The 22,275-nt window shown below is 53.7% G+C and overlaps 1 pseudogene; it reads left to right on the forward strand.

The window, feature by feature from the left end:
- The first annotated feature begins 1,134 nt into the window (after window positions 1–1,134).
- Window positions 1,135–21,039, forward strand: LOC139361212 (SH3 domain and tetratricopeptide repeat-containing protein 1-like; annotated as a pseudogene).
- Window positions 21,040–22,275: the final 1,236 nt, after the last annotated feature.

The following is a 22,275-nucleotide window of genomic DNA, read 5'->3' on the forward strand; positions in this document are numbered from 1 at the left end:
CCTAGAAACAGGACCAAGAGAAGTGAATTTGCCTAAGGCCCTAACAGTGTCTCACGGTAGCATTTGAACCTAACAGTTTCTTGACCTATTTCTTTAAATGATTAGTCATGCTTCCTCTGATTTCTATATAAACGTATTCCTCATTCATTCTTCTGTTTCAGTGAATTATTGCAGTGCTACCACGTGGCAGTATTTGAGTCAAAATGTGGCAGTGTTTATCCTTTTCCAAGGTTTTTAGTTGCACAGTTTGTCAAAGTTGTGCTTACAGTTTCTTGTTGGTTGCAAGGTGTCCTTTCAGAAGCCAATTGTGTGGTGTATTTACGTTGATTGTTGGAGCTAGTTTGGTTAGAACCTACTTCGAGTGTCTGGTGTGGGCCTGGGGGACAGTGACAACTGCCCGCTTCATGGGCAGAGATGAAGTAATTGCTTCCTGGGAACTACCATCCTCCTGGCCACACTCTCCAGCCCATTTCATTTGTGTTGGTTTCCTTGGCATCTGCATGGTTCTGGCTTCATGTGAGTCTCATTTATTTTAGCATATGACTTCAGGCTGTGGGGAAGAATGGCCATTTCAGCACAGAGATGCACACAAAGGAACAACTGGCTAAATGTGTGTGAAGACATTCTTGGGGGGTGGTTTATTTCTTTTATTCTGTAACAGGCAGTCTGGGAAGCATTCTGGACATGTGGCCTGCGCTGTCACAGTTCCTCCCTGCAGGATCGCAGATGTTTGGAGATTGTAGTGATAATTGTTATCATTGAGAATGTCATTCTCACAGGCTCTAATAAGTCAGGATTTATTCAGTGTTAATTTGTTAAAGACAACTGTGTTTCTAGCCAAATCCATGGGAGACGTTTCTCCTGGCAGTGTTGCTGGGGGTATTCCCGTGGCTTAGTCTTAGGGAAGCACACGCCTTTGAATACTGCTGAAGCTGTGAGTACCCAAAGCGCACCGGAGTACTTTTGCCATACGGGGTGTTAGTCACTGATACACGTCTCAGTCAGACCTGATGGATTCTTGACCCCTTCCTTTTTTAATTTTTTAATTTTTATTTATTTATTATTTTTTTTTAAGAGCACAACCCCTCAGGTGGCCACCATGAATCGCTGGTGTTTTCAGTTGGCTGCAGCCTATTTGTCATCTGTGGTTCAAACATACTCGAAGCCTGATGATGTTTGCCTCTGTTGTTCTTCTGCTGTGTGACCTCCGTGCCCGCAGGGTTCAAGACTGTCAGAGTTGGGAGCCACCTTCACAACTACCAGGGTTTCCGGAACCTCCTTTATCTACTCCTGGGGATGGAAGAGATGTCATCAGAGGTGAAGGCCTATTAGGTTTACATGCCATTGATAACGAATGAGGTTTTCTTTATATAAGGGGAGCTTCTTATAACGTGCTTTAGTAGGGTAAAGAAGCTTTTGAGGTTTGCTTTCTCTGGAAAGATAATTTGTGATCCTGCAGTTGTTTTCAACAAAAATATAATTTGCATACCAGTGCATGTTGTATTACTGAGCACTGGCTGACAAATGGTTCTTAACTCGTCATTCACTCCGCCACTGTTTCTTGAATGGCATATGTGTGCCAGCTGTAGTAGGAACTTGCTAGGCTCTAGGACTAACCCTTATGAAATAGGGGTCCTGGGGGAAGCAAATGCATATAACTATAAACATTTGAGGGGATATCAGAGGGGGTGCCTATAGGTGCAAAACTTCGTTCATTCATTGCCCCATCTAGGAGGTTTTGTGTCTTAGCAGCGTGTTCCATAGCAACACATCCCTCTATCAAAATATTCATCATATTATTTTGAAATTCTCTGCTTAGGTATGTGTTTTTCCGACTAAGTTTAGAACTGGTTAAGGACAGGCTATGGCGTATGTATTATATATATCTACACACACACACATATTTATATATATACACATTACCATTTTTAATATACAATATATATTTATATATGTACACACATATATATTTCTCCCTCTCTATATATACATACACACCATACACATACACACACACACACACACACACACACACACACACACACTTCTACTGCTAAGCACAGAAAGTCAAAACTCGGCAAGAGTTCTTTTAGTGTTCATGAAAAAATAGATGTGTTAGTTGAGAGTGTCCTTAAGTTGCCAGGGGAAAGACAGGATGGATTCACAAAGGGAGATATTGTGTTTTTTTTTTCTTTGTTTAACTCTTGAATTCCAAATAATTCTGACTTATGGAAAAGTTGCAAAAATAGTATAGAGAATTCCCATATACTCTTCCCTCAGATTCCCCAAACATTTCACCCCATTTGTACTTTCTCTCTCTGTGGATATAATTTTTTTTTTTTCTGAAATGTTTGAGAGTGGAAGATAGAATGCAGAGCAGGGTGAAAGGCGGAAGGAGAGAGGTGGGTTGGGAGGCTTTTTTTTTTTTTTTTTTTAACCTTCTAAGATGGAGTTTCGCTCTTGTCATCCAAGCTGGAGTGCAATGGCACAATCTCGGCTCACTCTAACCTCTGCCTTCTGAGTTCAAGTGATTCTCCTGCTTCAGTCTCCCGGATAGCTGGGATTACAGGCGCCCACACCATGCTCGGCTAATTTTTTATATTTTTAGTAGAGGGGTTTCACCATGTTGGTCAGGCTGGTCTTGAGCTCCTGACCTCTGATGATCCACCTGCCTTGGCCTACCAAAGTGCTGGGATTATAGGCGTGAGCCAGTGTGCCTGGCGATTGGGAGGCTTTTGCAGTAACCCAGAGCGCTATGATGAGGGCTGGACCTGGTTGGAAATGATGAGGAAGGTGGGAAGTGGTTAGGTCTGGCATATATTTTGAAAGGAGAGTTTAAATGGGTTGGATGACAAGAGAGAGAAAAAGAAGTTTTAAGGATGATGTCAAGGATTTTGGCCTGAGTAACTGGAAGACTAGAGATGCTGTTATTGGGATCGGGAAGACTATGGGAGGAGTGGATTATAGCAGGGGGAATCAGAAATGTGTTTTCGGCATGCTAAATTTGAGGTCCAAAAAGAGATGTCAAGAAGTGTTGGCCGGACGCGGTGGCTCACGCCTGTAATTCCAGCACTTTAGGTGGCTGAGGTAGGCAGATCACCTGAGGTCAAGAGTTCGAGATCAGCCTGGTAATTATTAAAATCGATCATTGATGTTTACTAATTAATCATATTATTGCTCTTAATACTGCAGGGGGTGTACACCTACCTGTGATGTTGTTCCTAATATCCAGGGACAGAGAACATGATGTTAGTTTTAATATCGCAGTAGGTGTGCACTCACCCTGTGACACTGATCCTGATATCCAGGTGGTAGAGTATGACATGACTCCCAACATAGCAATGAATGGACAGCCACCCGGTGATATTCCTCCTAATATTCATGGAAGAAGCACATGATATTACTCCCAATATCGCAGGGAGGGTACAGCTCTTCTGTGATATGGTTCCTAGTATCCGGATGGGGAGAGGATGATAATAGTTCCAGTATCGCAGGCTGTGTTCACCTGCCCTGTGATATTGTTATGAGTACCCTGGAAGGGATATGACTCCCCATAGAGCAGGAGGCGTACATCCAGCCTGGGATATTGTTCCTATTATCCATGGAGAGGAGAGGCTGATATTACTCCCAATATGGTAGGGGGTGTACATCCACCCTGTGATATTCTTCTTAATATTCCAAGGCTGAGAGGTTGATATTACTCCCAGTATCGCAGACACCTTACACCCCCGTGTGATACTCTTCCTGATATCCAGAAGGGGAGAAGGGGAGAAGATGGTATCCCCATATCGCAGGAGGTGAACACCCACTCTGATATCTTTCCTAGTATGCATGGGGAGAGGGGATGATATTATTCCCAATATTGCAGAAGATGTACACGGCCCCCCATGATATTGTCCTTAATATTCCAAGGCACAGAAGACGATGTTACTCCCAATATCGCAGAAAGTGTCCACCCCCCGTGATGTTGTTCCCATGATCCAGGAGGGAAGAGGATGATGTGACTTTCAACCCTTGCACCCTGCAATGCTCTCACCCTGCAACACCGACACCAGCTCAACCTGACATGGGAGCAGAGGTGCTGGCTGGGGGTGTTCATTGCTTCTCTTTTCTCCCTTGGCAGACTCAGTAGAGGAAGCTGTGACCGAGCAGCCGCAGGAACAAGGTGGGTTTTGCCAGTGGCTCAGGCTTCCTCTGGTTATGTGTTGGGCCTTGGGGTAATGCCGGAGGAGGGGACAGAGCTGAGTACAGTGGGCATTGGATGCGACAGTCACCCCTCTGTGGTGCGGGCTGGGGGCTTGGGGGACGTCGCCTGAGGTGGGCCTGAACCTCCCGTCTACTCTGGCACTGGAGGCTGTGGGGTCCCACACTTCTTCCAATGAACATGCTGACCCCCGCCTGGTCCCCGACCGAGGTGGGGCATCCTTTCCACTGCTGGGGCCCACATGTAGCTGTGGGTTCCTTTTTCATGACCTGGAGAAGCTGCAGCCTGCCCTGTGCTCTGCCTCAGAGATGGGAGGCCACACAGCCCTCAGCGGGTAGCAGAATTCAGAGCCTTAGGTTGCAGGGGCCTCAACTGAGGTTCCTGAAGGGTCTGCTCCTTCCTGAGGGGCTGATTCAGGGAGGCTCTCCCGTCTCCCCTCTGAGGCTCTGTCGCTTCCCCTCACACAGGGTCCGCATGTGGACAGCCTGGTGATGTGAATGCACCAAGGGCCCTTGGAAGTTCCCTGGGAATGGGATCCATCCCAGTACATTCGGGATGCAGGCACAAGGTCCCACAGGAGGCCCGGGAAGCCAGTGGGGAATGGAAGGCTGTTGTATGTTTGCCTCGGGGAGGGAGTGGTTCTGCCAAAGTCTCTGGAGCAAAGGCACGTGGCTCTCCAGCTGCCCCAGAGGCCAGGGTAGTGGCTGGGAGGGGCTGTGGGCCTCTGCCTGGTGGGGGAGATTTCTTAGCTCATCTAGTGTAGTCAAGTCACATTTGCCTCTAAATCATATTTATTTATTTTTTTAATGCCAAGGCTTTACAGATGAATAAGGAGGCAGTTTGTATTGAAAATATTTTTTGCAAGTGAGCTTGAAACAGAGGGTCTGTTTAAATCTAGGTTTTTTCCTTCCCAGTAATGCCTCCTTTCATCCCAGGTTTTCCAACAGGAAATGCGCTTGTTTGCTCACCTCTGGGAGGGGGCTTTGGCTAGGAATCCACCAAAGCCAGCAGGCACCAGTGGGTTGCTTGAGCAGGCTGGCCTTTGTTAGGAACCGAGGGCTTCAGGTTTTCAGACCATCCAAGGTGAAGGTGGCCACAGGGGCCTGGAAGCTTTCCCATCCTTCCTGCAGGGATGGTCCGTTTCCCTGCACGGAGCTGGGTACATGGGTACAACACCCCTGTCCTGTGCCGTCGGTGGCTTTACCAATTTTGCATAGCAGCTTTTGAGCTGATTAATAGCTCTGATTGGCTGTTGAGGATTTCATGGATTCCTGTACCCCACCGGGGGGCCCAATATGCTGAGAAAAGTTACATTTGTAGTTGTAGTGCTGCATATACATGGGTCCAGTTAGAAGGCTTTGATTCTATCTAAAGGGAAAGGCATCTCTGAGGGATCACTGAGCTGACATAGTCTCCTGAAACCATGCTGTGAGGTGGCGACAAAGCAGGACAGGAGGGTGATTTGGTAGGAGAGTCGGGCCACGGGCCTGCGTGTTCTCTGTGTCCCCGGAGATCGTACGTGCTCCAGACCCTGGGTTTGCATTGCGCATAATTCTCAAGGGCTCATGGCAAGCTGCGCCAGGGACACAGAGGACGGGGATGCAGGGATCCTGCCCCAAGTGGACCAAGGACTCACTGTTGGACTCTAATCTGTCTAGGTGTTTTTGTGACTTGCAGAAATACCTCCACCTTGCCTGGGCCTGGAGCCACAGGAGACCCTGCCGAAGGTGAAGAATGTTCTGGAACAATGCAAGACCTGCCCAGGCTGCCCCCAGGAGCCAGCGTCCTGGGGTCTCTGTGTAGCATCCAGCAACATGAGCTTGCAGGACCCCGAGGAGAACTGCTTCTGCTTGGAAGCTGAGGACAACTGGGAGGATCCAGAGACCCTGAGCTCACTGCTGCTGTTCCTGAACAGCTCTGGATTCAAGGCCAGCTTCTGTGGCCTGTACAACCTGGCGCTGCCATGGCTGAGCAGCATGTTCAGCAGCTTTAGCGACGAGTAGGAGCTGACTGGGCGCCTGGCACAGGCCTGAGGGGCGGCCAAGAAAAGTGGCCTCCTCATGGCCCTGGCCAGGCTCTGCTTCCTCCTGGGGCGGCTGTGCAGCAGGAGGCTCAAGCTGTCCCAGGCCCGGGTGTACTTGGAGGAAACACTGGGGGCCCTGGAGGGCAGCTTCGGGGACCTGTTCCTGGTGGTGGCTGTGTACGCCAACCTGGCCGGCATTTACTGGAAGCAGAACCGGGAGAAGTGTACACAGGTGGTTCCCAGAGCCATGGCCCTGCCCCTGGGGACGCCTGGCCACATCTGCAGCACCGAGGCAGACGGGGAGCTCCTGCAGCTGGTGCTGCAGTGGGCGGTGGGTGGCCAGAGCCAGCAGGCCTAGGCCCGGGCCTGCTTCCTGCTGGCCAGGCACCACGTGCACCTCAAGCAGCCTGAGGAGGCCCTGCTCTTCCTAGAGCAGCTGTTGTTTTTGCACAGGGACTCGGGAGCCCCAGACGCTGTGTGGCTCTCAGACTGCTGCCTACTCCTGGCTGACATCTACAGCCGCGAGTGCCTGCCCCACCTGGTGCTGAGCTGTGTCAAGGTGGCCTCATTGAGGACACAGGACTCGCTGGCTGGTTCGCTAAGGAACGTGAACCTGGTGCCCCAGAACGCCCTCCAGCCCCAGAGCCTCCCCACCCAGACTGCCCACTACCTCAGGCGAGCGCTGGCCTCCCTAATCCCCGGGCACAGGCCAGGCGCTGCGCGGCCTTCTCCACGCCAGCCTGGCCCAGCCGTACAGCCACCATGGCTACCATGGCCCAGCCATCACCTTCATGACGCAGGCGGTGGAAGCCTGTGCTGTTGCCGGAGTCCGTGCCATCGTGGACCCCCTGGTGGCCCTGGCCTGGCTGCATGTGCTTCATAGGCAGAGCCTGGTGGCCCTGAACATCCTGCAGTCTGTCCAGGATGCAGTGGTGGTCAGCGAGGACCAGGAGGGTGTGATTGCCAACATTGGTGGCCGTGGCTCTGAAGAGGACGGGACAGACGAGGCAGGCAGCCAAGGGCTACTACCACGCACTACCGGTGGCTTGGGACCTGGGCCAGCGGAGGAACCAGGCAGTGTTGCTGGCCAACTTTGGGACCAGCTGGCCCAGCACTACCTCCTGGAGGCTGTACGTCTGTTCTCGAGGCTTCCCTGTGGGGAGTGTGGCCGGGACTTCACCCACATACTCCTGGGCTACCTCTTCACCCGCCAGGGCCCGGCCCAGCAGTGCAAGGGCTACTACGAGTGGGTCCTTCTGGTGGCCGTGGAGATGGACCACGTGGAGAGTGAGTGCCCCAGTTCCTCCTGTGAGCCTTCTGGGGCCACTTGGGTCAGGGCACACCTGGGGTTTGTGATTCGGAAACAAGTGGTGGTTTTCCCACCATCGAAAGCGCTGAGTCATGGCCAGCCGCAGATGTTGGCAAACGCCCTGGAGACAGGCCGTTCCCATGCAGGGCCAGGCCCTCTGTACCCTACTGAGGCAGGCAGCTCTTCTTGGTTTGCCCAGGGACCATCCTGCCTTGAGCACGGAAAGTCCTGTGTGCTGGGAATCCCTAGACATAACCCTGGGATCAAGGCATGTTGTGCTGAGCTAGGACTTGGGGCCCCTCCATGAGCCAGGCCCTGAACGCCAGTTCTTGTGCCTGTGTTGGCTTGGTATCTCGGCAGCCCTGTGCACCGGTCATCCCACTTCACAGAGGACACAGGGGCGGGTGATTGCCCAAAGCCACAGAGCAGTTCACGCAAAAGCAGCTCGTGCTGAGTGTGCCAGGCCCCACCCACAAAAGGGGCTTGTGGGGTCCTCGGGAGGGAGGTGCTGAGCGTGGGAATGTGAGCTTCAGGCCAGAGAAGCCACAAAAGGGTGAGTGGCGTGATGGCGGGGCAGCACTTGGCCCCGGGTTAGGGAAGCCTCTTTAGTCTGGGCCCAGAGGGTTAAGAGGATTTAGTCAAGTAATAGGTGTGGATGAGGGGCTGATGGTGTAGCCTGTGTGAAGGCCCAGGGGTGAGCGAGTGGGGGTGAGTCAGCGAGGATGGGTGGGGTGTGAGTGGTGGTGAGTGAGCGGGAGTGTGAGTGGGGATGAGTGTGGTGTGAGTGGGGGTGAGTGAACGGAAGTGGGAGCGGGGATGAGTGGGGTGTGAGCGGGGGTGAGTGAGCAGGGCTTATGCAGGGAGGTGCAGAGTTGGGAGTGGGTGGGTTGGGTGCTGGATGGTGAGAAGCTCTTCTGGAGAGCTAAGCAGGGCCTGGGGCCTCAGGCTGTGGCTTGGCCTTTTCCCCAAGAGCACTGGGGAGCCACGGAGTGCTATCGAACAGTCAGTGCAGACCGAGCAGTGAACGGACAGTAGCTGGGCAGGGCTGTCCGCAATCTAGGCCGCAGAGAATAGATGAGGAAGTTGAGTGCAGGGAAATGGCTGAGACAAGGGATACTGCTGAGTCCCCTCTGCCTTGCAGCGCTTTGTCATGGCATAGTGAGACCACTCAGAGGTGCCTCTTGTGGCCTGGACCAGAGCTCCAGGGGCTGTGCCCAAATCTGAATCTGCTCATTTCCCAGCACAGGCCTGGCACCCACTCCTGGCCCTAGGAGTGATGAGATTTTGGAAAGGACCGTGTGAAGGGGCCCCGGTCCCACACATCTGCCCAAGGAAGGTTGGGGGGTTCAGACCCAGGCTTCTTCCCCAGGGACATTCTCTGACTGGAAGGAGACCCTCCAGGAACCCAGCGCCCCAGTCCCCACTGCAGCCTCCGGTGGCTCCTGGCACAATAGCCTGTGGTACCTCCTCCTACGAGGCCCTCCCCTGGGTGCTGGGGGATTCAGACTTGGAAATGCAGGCCAGGGAACGGGGATCATGCTTCCCTGTCTCCCCACCCTGCGCTGAACGGTCGGAGAGACCGAGGGCGGGGCTGATACCCCACATGCTTCCTTGGGGTCATTTTTGAGTCACTTTCGGTAGTTTGTGTCCTTCTAGGAGTTTGGCTGTTGTGTCTAGATGGTCTGGCTTCTTGGTGTACAATTGTTCGTAGTGTTTTCATGGAATCCTTTTATTTCTGTCGGGTCGGCAATCATGTTTCCTCTTTCATTTCTGATTTTAGAAACTTGGGTTTGTAATTGTTTATTTATTTTTATTAGAGATGGGGTCTCATCGTGTTCTCCCAGGGGGGTCTTGAATGCTGGCCTCTGTGATCCTTCCCCCTCGGCCTCACAAAGTGCTGGGATGACAGGCGTGAGCCATGGTGCTCAGTCTCTGATTTTAGTCGTTTGTGCCCCATCTTTGTTTTCTTGGTCAGTCTGGTGAAAGATTTGTCACTTTTGTTGTTATTTTCAAAAAACCCACTTTTGGTTCTGTTGATTATCTCTTTTGTTTTTCCATTCTCTGTATTTTTACTTCCCATTTCCACTCTCACATTTATTATGTTCTTCCTTTTATTCACTTTGGGTTTAGTTCATTTTCTAGTTTCTCAAGGTGGAAAGTTAGGCTTTTGATTTGAGATTTTTCTTCTTTCTTTGAATGTAGACATTTACAGTTATAAATTTCCCTTTCAGCACTGCCTTAGCTACATCTTGGTGTTTTTGATACACTGTGCTATTTTTTTTTTTTTAAGTTTTGCTCTATTGCCCAGACTGGGGTGCAGTGGTGCAATCTTGGCTCACTGCAACTTCTACCCAGGTTCAAGTCATTCTCATGCCTCAGTCTCCTGAGTAGCTGGAATTACAGATGTGCACCACCACACCCGGCTAATTTTTGTATTTTTTTTTTATAGAGACAGGGTTTCACCATGTTTCCCAGGCTGATCTCAAACTCCTGGACTCAAGCGATCCTCCCGCCTCGGCCTCCCACAGTGCTGGGATGAGAGGTGTGAGCCACCGTGCTGGCCCGGGCTGTGCATTTGTTTGTATTCTTTTCAAATTAATTTTCGGTTTCCCTGATGGTCTCTTCTTTGACTCACTGGTTGTTTAGGAGTGTGTAGTTTTCACATATTTTTTGAATTTCCCACGTTTCCTTCACTGTCGATTTCCAGTTTCGTGCCAGTACAGCTGAAGAACACCTCTGCTTTGGTCTCAGTCCTTCTCCCTTCACTGAGGCTCATTTTGTGTCCTGGCACATGGTCTGTCATGGGGAATGTCCCATGGGCGCTCAAGAGGACTGTGTATTCAGCTGTTGTTGGGGGGTGTGTGTGACAGATGTCCATTCGGCGTACCTGGTTTCCTTTGTTAATCTTCGGAATGTTTCTGACACTAGAAAATCAGAAGCTTTCCACCGTTCCCAGCGCCCTGGCTTTGGGAGAGGCCAGCGAGCCTGTGGGTTTGGAGCCTTGTTGCATGAGAGAAGCATGTGTGGAAATGCCAGGGGCCGGCTTTGAACCCCATTCCCCCAACATGATGCCGTGTGTGGCAGACGTGATGCTTGGCTTTGCTCTCTCAGGGTTCCATCTGCGACAGGGGCTACTTGTGTCCCTGGTCTCATCATCTCAGGCTGAAGGTGGCCCTGGTCCTGGCCAGAGGGGCTTTGTGAAGCAGAAATAGATGGCCTGGTGCAGGGGCCGAGCCTGGCCAGAACCTCGGCCCTGGGAGTTGTAAAGAAGGCCGGCCTGTACCATGAGCATGTGCACCAAGCTGTGCCCATGTCACGGTGTGCTCGGCGCCTGCCCTTGCACAGGTGCATGGCCTGTCTGAGCCCAGGCTCCCTGCCTATGGGGCCCAGGTTCACAGAGGTGTGAAAGAGACAAGCACAGAGCAGGGGCCTCTGGACCCAGCCAGCCTCGCTTCGATGCTGGGAGGCTGACGTCTTCCATTTTGTCTTCTGCCCAGGCCAGCTGCGGGCCGTCCAGCGGCTGTGCTACTTCTACAGCGTCGTCATGCCCAGCGAGACCCAGTGTGTCATCTACCATGAGTTCCAGCTCTCCCTTGCCCGCGAGGTGGCCGACCAGGTGCTGGAGAGGGCAGCTCCTGGACACCACCAGTCAGCTCTACCTGTCCCTGGGCACCTAGTGGTGAGGACTGGCTTTGCAGTGGTGGGGGTGTGGAGGGGTGCAAGGGGGTAGGGGTGGCAGGGAGGGGGGCACAGGGAAGCTGGCCCAGGGCCTCCTCAGCCCCTTTCCTTTGGATCATTTGGTTCCTTGGCATCAGATGCTTTGAGCTGGTGGGTCTGGGGTCGTCCCAGGGCTGCTGCTGGCTTGTGAGTCCCAGCTTGAGTCTCCCTTGTTGGGTCAAAGGTCATCTCAACCCCAGCAGAGGCAGTACGTGCACGTGCACTCTGGGCTGTTCTTCCTACTATGGTGGCCTTTGTCATCTGACCTCTGCCTGCCCCGAGTCTTGACTCCTGGCCTTCATCTGTCCCCTTAAATGTGACCACAGCAGCCACCTGTGGCTTCTCTCCCACAGAAGACAGAGCCAATTGTGTCACCTGCTTCCCCGGGGCAGGGTTTCAAGGTCTCACGTCCCATATGTGGCCCACTCGGCTTCCCCCGAGCATGCTGACCTGGTGGGGTAACCATGGCCTTGGCCACCCCATCCACAGGGCCTGGTGACATTGCTGCAGTCACAGCCCCTCAAGTGTTGGACTTACTGAGAGAGCAGGGAAGGGGCCAGATTCCATGGGGACCCGGGAGACTGGCTCCAGTCTTGGCCTCAGGTTCACAGAAGGAAAATGGGTCAGTGTGCTAGAGTCATGCTTTTCAAAGTGTAGTCCCTGGACCAGCAGAGCAGCATCCATGTCACCTAGGAGCCTGTGGCAAGTGGGAGTTCTAGGGCCTGCCCCAGGCCTGTGGAGCCAGAAGCTCTGGGGGCAGGGCCAGCAAGCTATAAGGACAGGCCTCCGGGTGACTGTGATGCCTGCACACCTTGAGAACCATCGGCCTAGATAGCCTCTGAACACTAACGGCTCCTGGTGCGTTTGGAGAAGTCACAGGCCATGTCTGGGAGGCAGGGGAGATGGACTAGCACACTCTTCCTGCCATAGGGCAGCATGATGCTCGATTCCCTCAGAAGGATGTCCTTCATCTTTTCCATGCCGTGTGTGTTCACCCTGGCCCTCCCAGCAGCCTGGGAAGGGCAGAACACTGCACATACAATAGGGCCGTTCCCAGTCCCCACATTCCAGATTCATCTGTCACCAGACCCACGAGAGGAGGCAGACTGGTTCCAGGAGGATGAGAGCCCTTGTTCTGACACCTGTGTCTGATTCCAGTGATTCCAGGGCCTACAAATCCTCTCTGGACTACACCAAACGAAGTCTGGGAATTTTCATTGACCTCCAGAAGAAAGAGAAGGAGGCACATGCCTGGCTGCAAGCAGGGAAGATCTATTACATCCTGCGACAGAGCGAGCTGGTGGACCTGTACATCCAGGTGAGTGGCAAGGGATGCAGGACGACCCCTGTGCTGTTCACTCTCTGTCCATCCACCCATCCATTCATCCTTCCAGCATCTATTTACCTGTTCATCCTTCCATCCATCCATCCATCATCCATCCATCTGTCCTTTCATCCATCCATCATTCATCCATCCTTTTATCATCCATCTATTCACCCGTCTATCCATCCATTCACCTGTCCATCCACCCATCCATTCATCCTTCCGTCATCTATCTATTTACCTGTTCATCCTTCCATCCATCCATCCACCATCCATCCATCCATTCTTCCATCATCTTCCCATACACCTGTGGGTCCTTCCATTCACCCATCCATCATCCATCCATCCATCATCCATCCTTCTGTCCATCCATCCATCATCCATCCATCCCTTCGTCCATCCATCCCTCCATCATCCATCCATCTGTCCATCCATCCATCCATCATCCATCCACCTGTTCATCCTTCCATCCATCCATCATCCATCCATCCATTCTTCCATCATCTTCCCATACACCTGTGGGTCCATCCATCCATCCATCCATCCATCCATCCATCCATCTATCCTTCCATCATCCATCCATTCATCTGTTCGTCTTTCCACCCATCCATCATCCATCCATCCATCATCCATCATCCATCCATCTTTTTATCCATCCATTCACCTGTTCATCCATCCTTCCATCCATCTTTCCATCATCGATCCAAGTGTTCATCCTTATATCCATCCATCCATCCATCCATCATTCATTAATCTATTCACTTCTTCATCCATCCATTCACCTGTTCGTCCATCCATTCATCCATCCTTCCATCCATCCATCCTTTCATCCATCTTTCCATCCATCTTTCCATTATCCATCCATTCAGCTGTTCATCCTTCTATCCATCCAACCATCTTCCATCCATCCATGATCCATCCATTCACCTGTCCATCTATTCATTCATCATTCATCTTTTTATCATCCATCCATTCACCCGTCCATCCATCCATTCATTCACCCTTCCATCCATCCATTCACCTGTTCATCCATGCCTCCATCCATCCTTCCATCATCCATCCATTCACCCTTCATTCTTCCATCCATCCATCCTTTCATCATCCATCCACTCGCCTGCTCATCCTTCCATCCATCCATCCATCATCCATCCATCCATTCTTCCATCATCCATGCATTCATCTGTTCGTCCTTCCATCAATCCATCCATCCATTTATCCATCCATCCATCCATCATCCATCATCCAACTGTCCATTCATCCATCCATCATTCATCCATCCTTTTATCATCCATCCATTCACCCATGTATCCATCCATTCACTTTTTCATCCATCCATCCATCCATCCATTCTTCCATCATCCATGCATTCATCTGTTCATTCTTCCATCAGTCCATCTTTCCATTTATCCATCCATCCATTTATCCATCCATGCATCCATCATCCATTCGTGTCCATTATTCCATCCATCATTCATCCATCTTTTTATCATCCATCCATTCACCCGTGTATCCATCCATTCACTTTTTCATCTGTACATCCATCCATCCATTCATCCTTCCATCATCTATCCATCCTTCCATCATCCATCCATCCATCCATTCATTATGCATGCATCCATCATCCATACTTCATCATCCATCCACTTGCCTCCTGTTCATCCTTCCATCCATCCATCATTCATCCATCTATCCATTCATCCATCCATCATTCATCCATCCTTTTATCATCCACCCATTCACCCGTCTATCCATCCATTCATCTGTTCATCCATCCATCCGTCCATTCATCCTTCCATCATCCGTCCATTCACTTGTTCATCCTTCCATCCATCAATCATCCATCCATCCATCCATCCATCATCTATCATCCATCATCCATCCATTTATCCATCCATCCATACTTCCATCATCCATCCATTCACCTGTTCATCCTTCCATCCATCCATCATCCATCCATTCATCCACCCACCCATCTGTCATCCATCCACCCATCCATTCACCCATCCATTCATCCATCCATCCATCATCCATCCATCCATCATCCATCCTTTCACCCATCCATCCATTCACCTGTTCGTCCATTCATCCATCCATCATTCATCCATCTACCCACCAATCTACCTATTAATCCATTCCTCCATACATCTATCTGTCCATTTGTTTATCCATACATTCGTCTATCCACCATCTATCCATCCACATGTACATACATCATCTACCCTCCACCCATCCATACATTATCTACACACGCATACATACATACAGACATACACACATCATTCCACCCACCCACCCATCCATCCATCCATCCATCCATCCATCCATCCATCCATCCATCCATCCAAGTATTCATCTATCCACACACCCTTCCATCCATCCATGTGTCTACATCTCATCCATTCATCCATCCATCCACTCATTCCTAAGCCACTGCTGAGCACCTGTTGTGTGCCTTTTCCCTCCCTCCAACTGGTTCCCTCACATCCTCCCCCGGTGGCCAGCATCTTCTCCCTGAGGGCAGAGGCGCGGCCCCTCACAGTGCACAGCACCTGCTGGTATACAGCACATGCTCAAATAATGTGACCACTCAATTAACACACAGAAGAACTTGCTCCAAGCGACATGTGGCACATCTCCTTATAAAATGAATCTATCATAGTGGCTGTTTTCAGAGGCTTTCCCAAACACAGTGTGATCTGGAACAAATTGTGAAGCCCACGAGCCTGATGAAGCTTTCATTATTGAGCACCTGCTATATACCTCCTTGAGCTGAGGAGAGGGATGAAGAGCTCATGGCCAAGAGGGGACCAGGCCCACCCACAAACACTGCTGATGTGGCGGGGATGTGGCAATGCAGAAAGGAGCCAGGGGCTGGGCTCCCAGCAATCTGGAGGCCACGGAGACTGGTTTGAGTGCAGGGGGAGTGGGCTAGGGCTAGCCCTGTTGGTAGGATTTATAGGTGTCGGGCTCCTGGGCTGCAGCTGTTCAGTCAACTCCTGGCACTCAGGAGCATCAGTTCATTGTCCTCAGGCCAGTGGTGGGGGCAGCCCTAATGCACAGGGTCTGAAAAATGCTCAAGTGTACCTGTAGTGTGTGAGAGGAAGGAGCCTGGCAAAGGTGCGCGTAGCCACCTCGCTAGGTGTGGGTCTTGAGGGAACTTCTGTCTCCTTTCAGGTGGCACAGAATGTGGACCTGTACACAGGCAACCTCAACCTGGGGCTGGAGCTGTTTGAGGCAGCTGGAGACATCTTCTTCAATGGGGCCTGGGAGCGGGAGGAAGGCCTGTCCTTCTACCGGGTGAGCTGGCCTGTGGGCTGATGTGGGTGGGCCTCAGTGGGGCACCTGGAGGGCTGAGGCACAGGTGTGGCAGGGTAGAGGCCTCCCAAATGGAGGCAGGGCCACCCATGCACATGATGAGTTTCCAAGTGGTCTCACCGGGAATGATATTGACCATGCCCCTGCCTGGGACAAACGTTCGGGGCCTGGACGTGACAATGGCTCTCCCCTTGTACCTGATGACCTCAAGCAACCCTGAGTGGGAAGTCCTGTCCCCATCTTCCAGATGAGGAAACTGAGGCTCAGAGAGGCACAGGGACATGCCAAAGGACACACAGCATATCAGTGGGAGACCCAGGTCTGCATACACCCCGAAGTGGGACGGCTTCTCCCTTCCTCTGAGCTCACGGTGTGGCTCAGCCCTGGGCACAGATCAATGTGGTGTTTTTAGAGCAGAGAGGAGTGCTGGCTCCCCCCAGTCAGACCCCCGGTGCCCAGGTGGGAGAGGCTGGTCTGAGGCTATCGGGTGTAGCTGGATGGGCCTCAGGTGACTCTTCAGCCCCCAACTTGGATGTCTGAACTGTGTGTTATCCCAGAGCACAGAGCTGTGTCGAGGTGCAGGGGTAGCTGGGGTGTGGGAAGCTCCAAGCACGTGTTTGAGCTCTGAGGAGGGCGCTGGGCAAGGTGGGTGCTGCGTGAAACCTGACCCCACCTGCCTTTGTGGTAGGACCGGGCCCTGCCCCTGGCAGTGACTACGGGCAACCGCAAGGTGGAGCTGCAGCTACAGCTGTGCAACAAGCTGGTGTCACTGCTGGCCACACTGGAGGAGCCCCAGGAGGGCTTGGAGTTTGCCTACATGGCCCTAGTACTCAGCATCACTCTGGGTACATCCCCTGAGCCCCCGCCCTGCCAGGACCCACACTTTGCCAGAGCCCAGCCTCCAGGTCTGCAGGCCAGGAGCTGAAACAGCTGCTGGATTTTCCTGGTCTCCTGTCCAGGCAGGCAGATCTGCCCAACTGGCTTCCCCGTCCGGCTGTGGGGCACAGCCCGGGGTCTCTCACGCAGTGCAGAGCTCCCTGCTTGACTGAGCTCTGCTTCCTCTGCCTGTTCCCGCTGCTGACCACAAGGGCCGCCCAGTGTGCCCTCTGCCTTCCAGACATGCCAGGCATCTTGTTGGTCCCTGTATGTGCCAGGCTGAGTGGCACATTCCCTTTCTCTTGTGCCCTTCCCACCCTCATCAACCACACGGCTCTCTGGCTGATAAAATCCCAGTTCCCCTTCCAGCAGTCTGCCCCTTAAGGCCGTGCATCCCCTGGTGCTGTGCCAGGGTCGTCTGTCCCCCTCCAGAGACAGGGAACCCTAGGCAGGCCACATGCCCCAGCGCCTTGTGCCCCGTGGCCCAGTACACAGTAGGTGTGCAGCTGACTCCCCAAGGTAGGGGGCTCTGATCATGACACACCCAGGAGGAGTCGGATGTCACGTCTGTGGGTTGCCTGGAGCCGGGGAGCCCGGGAGCACCTACACTGCATGGCTTTTGGGCTCCCCTGGTTAAAACCAGAGAGCAAAGGCAGGTGGCTATGTGTAGGCACAGAACTGGGCCATCCAAGTCCGACTTTGCCAAAGCCTCTCAGTAGACAGGGGCAGGCCTTATTAGTTCTGCTTTGCAGATGGAAAAGTGAGTCTGGGAACCTGGAAGGGAATGGCCAGAGCTGCCCAGGTGACCACAGGTGCCTGGAGACAAGCCACGTGTGCTGCCTGGGGTCTGTATACCTGCTCCTGAGGGGCATGTTTCCTCCCTGCCCCAGAAAGCCACATCCTCACACCTGCCCCTTTGACCTGCACCCCAGGGGACCGGCCGAACGAGCGTGTGGCCTACCACCGGCTGGCCGCCCTGCACCACCGGCTGGGCCATGGCAAGCTGGCGGAGCACTTCTACCTCAAGGCCATTTAGCTCTGCAACTCGCCGCTGGAGTTCGACGAGGAGAACCTCTACTACGTGAAGGTGTACCTGGTGCTCGGTGACATCATCTTCTACGACCTGAAGGTGGGTGGGGAGGGTCAGGGCTCGGGGTTTTCCTGGCCCCCTTGCAGGGGGATCTCCATCTGGACCCCAGAGGCCTGGGTTCCAGCCTTCCATAGGAATGGCCCAGCGGCCTCCCTGGAGCTCTACACCCAGCTGGAGGAGCCAGCAAGGTTAGCAGGTAAAACCCAGCTCCCCAGATGGCCAGGCCCCACCCTCAGGAAATCAGTCTCAGCCAGGGAGGCTGACACATGAGTGGGCAATGGTGGCCTCTGGGTAAAGAAGGGGGATTGTAGTCAGGGGGCCCTCCTGGAGGAGGTGACACCAAAGCTGAGTCTTGACAGTCAAGTGTCAAGGTGCATTTAACAAAGAAAACAGGGTCGGGAGAGTGACATTTCAGAGGACGGCATCATCCTCACATTGAATCCACGTTGCAAGATCTAACCCAAATCTTGGCGCCTCCTCTAGGAAGCCTGCCCAGGGTGCCAGCCTGCACTGAGCAATTACGTCCTGGAGTCCGGAGACACCTTGAATCTTCACATCACCCAGGAAGGGTGGGGTGGGACCAGTGTCTTACCATTGAGTTCACAGACAGGGAAACCCCAGCTCAGGGCAGGTGCAGTGGGGCGGGGCCCCAGCCAGCCAGGCTGAGGCCTTGTTAGGTCGGGTGTGTCTCGAGGGGAGGTACTATGCTCCCTCTGCCCCCAGCCCTGCAGGGGTGGAGAGCTGGGATTGGCAGACTGAGACCTGTGGTGTCTCCACCCATCTGCCCAGCGGGCACCGCCCCTCCTTAGCATCACACCAGCCTCGTGTCAGTGCTCCTTACGGGCTGAGGGGCCAGGGCACTCCAGTCCAGGGGCCGAGATCCTGGGGGCCTTAGAACAACATGAGGAGCTGGGGCAGCCCTAAGACCCTGCCCCGTATACCCCACCGCAGGCCTGGGGCTGCCTGGGAGGCCCCCGCCCAGTACTGGCGACATCTGGTGGTCAGACGTGGTTTCTGTGGCCTCCCAAGTCCCAGCCAGATAGGGAGGTGCCAAGTGTCAGGCCCAGGGGGACGCTGTTCACCGCTCAGGGGCACGCCTGGGACCCAGGGGGACGGGCCTCCCAGAAGAGGCCTTTATCTCTCTTGGTCAAGCCTGCCGCCCACTCCGCCTGTCCAGGAGAAAGGAAAGTGATAAGTAACACATTCCTCCTTCCCATGCACAGCCCTCCTTCCCATGCACAGCCTTCCTTCCTATGCACAGCCCTCTGGGCCTCATCGTGACTATGCTGTCACCACAGGCCAGCTTCCCACAGGGAGGCCCCCTTGGAATTCCCCAAGGGCGGCTGTCTTTCCAAGGCTACACCCTCCTCCATGTATAGGAGGCTCTGGACCCAGGGCCCAGAGGAGTGGGAGAAGAAGCCGGGCTGGATGGGACCTGGAAGGCTGGCAGAGAAGCAGGGGTAAATGGGCATCTTTGCCAATTGCCTCTAAAATGGGGTCCCCTTTAGTCTACACATGAGAGTGAGCCCTGGAATAGGGTGGATTAGGTGTTTACTGGCTCAGGCTGTCACTCACTACAGGCACATGGAAATGCACACGCAAATGCACACAGGCACAGGCACACGCACACACAGGCGTGCACACACAGACGTGCACACAGAGGCATGCACACAGGCACACACACAGGGACATGCACGCACAGGAACACAAACACGCACATTCACATGCACAGGCACACACACAGACATATGCATTGGCTGGCTCCTTCCTGTTTAGTTGGGAAGCCCCCACCCCTTCAGGAAGCCTTTGCCTTCTACCCCCGGCTGAGTCTGGGGCCTCCTGGGCTTCCCTCTGCCACAGCCCGGGCCACCCTGTGTGGTCAGTGTTCACTCCCAGGTCCCTCAGACTGGAAGCAAGGACGTGAGGCCAACCATGCACCCAGCACAGAGTCCAGTGTTCGGCTGGGCCGGGGGGCGTTGGATGAGCGGTGGCGGTGACTCGGGGCCTTCTCACGCCCCTGCTCCGTGTGTGGGGCGGGGCAGTGAGGGAATGGACTGCTGCATATTGGACTCTGTCACTGGCCCTGGGAGACATCTTGAGATGGTAAAGAGGGACAGGCCAGGCATGGGTCTTAGAGAGGTCCCTTGGGTGAAAACCATGTGGAGGAGGTGCCTGGGGAGAAGCCGGGTGGGGGATGGGAGGGTGAAGGAGGAGGTCTGGGAGGCGGCATCCCAACCCAGGGATGGTGAGTTTGAGCCAAAGACGCATTGAAAATGGGAGTGGATGTCTGGGGAGTCACACTCCATCAATATTTCAGGGAACATTGCCAGAGAGGACACCTGTGACATGGTTTTGTACCTGGCCTGGCCCGTGGAGGGCCTGGAAATGGTCAGCATGGACAGGGGCCAGAGGGGAGCCTGGGTCACTCAATGCAGTGCCCCTGCTGTGGCTTGGAGCCACGGGTCCTGCATGGAACTCTCAGAGCAGGCAGGATCTGCCCTGACCTCAGTCCATGGGGAAAGCAGCCACTGCCTGCAGAGAGGGTGGCACTGGGGCAGGAGGCTTGGGGTGAGTGGGGCATAGGGACAGTCAGGAAGGCTTCCAGGGGTGTCAGGGTCGTCCCCACCTCCTGCAGCTGAGACCACAGCAGTGTCACAGGCTTCAGGGCTCATGGGGTGAGCCAGCATCGGATGGACATGTGGAATGACCTGGACACAGGAACGGCCTCTAGGAAGACGGGCTCCGAGTCCCCCTTTTGCTGACCATGACCTGTCCCCTTCAGGATCCGTTTGATGCAGCCGGGTACTACCAGCTGGCACTGGCAGCCGCCGTGGACCTGGGCAACAAGAAGGCACAGCTGAAGATCTACACGCGGCCGGCCACCATCTCCCACAACTTCCTCCTGGACTGCGAGAAGTGGCTCTTCTTCTACCAGAAGGCCAGGACCTTCGCCACAGAGCTCAGCGTCCACAGGGTCAACCTACCTCCTCTGCCACTCTGCGGGTGGGCCCCCTGGTTGGCCTCCAGCCACCCTCGCTGAGGACAGTATCCGAGGGAGTGGGTTTTGTGCAAGGAGGATGATCTCCTGCCTCTCCTGGTGTCTCCCGTAGCTCATTTTCTGGGTAATGGAAGCATAAAAGCAGGGTTCAAATAGCAATAAATGTTTTTTTTTTTTTTTTTTTGCAAAAACATACCGAAGTCCCCATGGCATCCTTCCCTGTGTGCTTCCTGGGCTGTGTCTAGGGGACAGCTCCTTCCCTGGTGGCAGCCCTCTGATCTTGGGGATGAGAAGGACTGTGAGTCCAACAGACCTGGGCCAGGTCACCATGAGCCTCGGTTTCCTCGGCGGCCAGAGGGGAGATGGTGATTGAACTCTGGGCAGCTCCCTGCTCTCCCTGCTCAGAGTTCTTGCTGTAGGTCTTGTGCCACCCTTGCCTTTAAGCTTCAGGCCACTGTGCCCGGATGTGGGGGCTGTTAGTGTCCCTGTTCGCCATTGAAGAAATAGAGGCACAGAGAGGTTAGGAGTCTGGCCCACCGTCACACAGCAGGTAGAGGCGGACACGCAGAGCCCAGTACACTGACCACCACACTACCCTGCCAGCCTGGAGCCAGGAAGGTGTCCCCCATTAGGACCCAAGGTCAGCTCCTGGAGCTCTCTCGTGGTGTCAGGAGAGCCGCAGGCCAGTGAGGGTGGCCCCGGGGATCCCTCACTCAGTGTCCTTTGCTCCCAGACTTGGTTGGGCCGAGCCTGGCCAGTCTCACCTCTGGCCACTGGTCAGCCCTGCGGGAAGTGAGATGCAAGGATCTCCGCCTGTGTAGACGCTTCTACCCAGTATTGAAAGCCTTATCTGGGCTGCCCCCCAGCTCTCCCCACCCACCCTCTCCCCTTCCGGCCCCCGGCCCTCATCCCAGTCCCAGGAATCCCAGGTTTCCCTTCTTGGAATCTCTTGGCCCCAGGGAATACAGTTCACACTGTCTCTTTGTCAGTTTACGCAAGGAAACTGACGTTCAGAGACTGTGGGTGTCCCACGTGATTCTCACATACACTGCACTCTCCCAGACCCCTCTTTTAAACACTTTAAATGAGGTGACTTTCACATCGCATGCAATTAAGTATTTCAACGCAAATAATGTGGTGGCATTTGTACATTCACAGTCCTGTGCAACCACTCACGCCATCTAGTTTCAAAATGTATTCCTCTCCCCAGAAGAAACCTCCCATCCTCACTAAGCAGTTACCCCTCCTTGGTATCCCCCAAACCCCTCGTTTAATGGAAGGGGAAGCTGAGGCCCGGAGAGAGACTTGTCATTGGGCGGAGCTCTGATAATAAGGAATCAGGCACCCATCTGCTGCTTCAGCCCTGGGTTGGTTTTCCACCCAGCAGAGGTGACAGAGCCAGGAGGTTCTGGGAGCGCC

The sequence above is a fragment of the Macaca nemestrina genome, unplaced genomic scaffold, assembly GCF_043159975.1.
Source record: "Macaca nemestrina isolate mMacNem1 unplaced genomic scaffold, mMacNem.hap1 Scaffold_104, whole genome shotgun sequence".
Classification (NCBI taxonomy): Eukaryota; Metazoa; Chordata; class Mammalia; order Primates; family Cercopithecidae; genus Macaca; species Macaca nemestrina.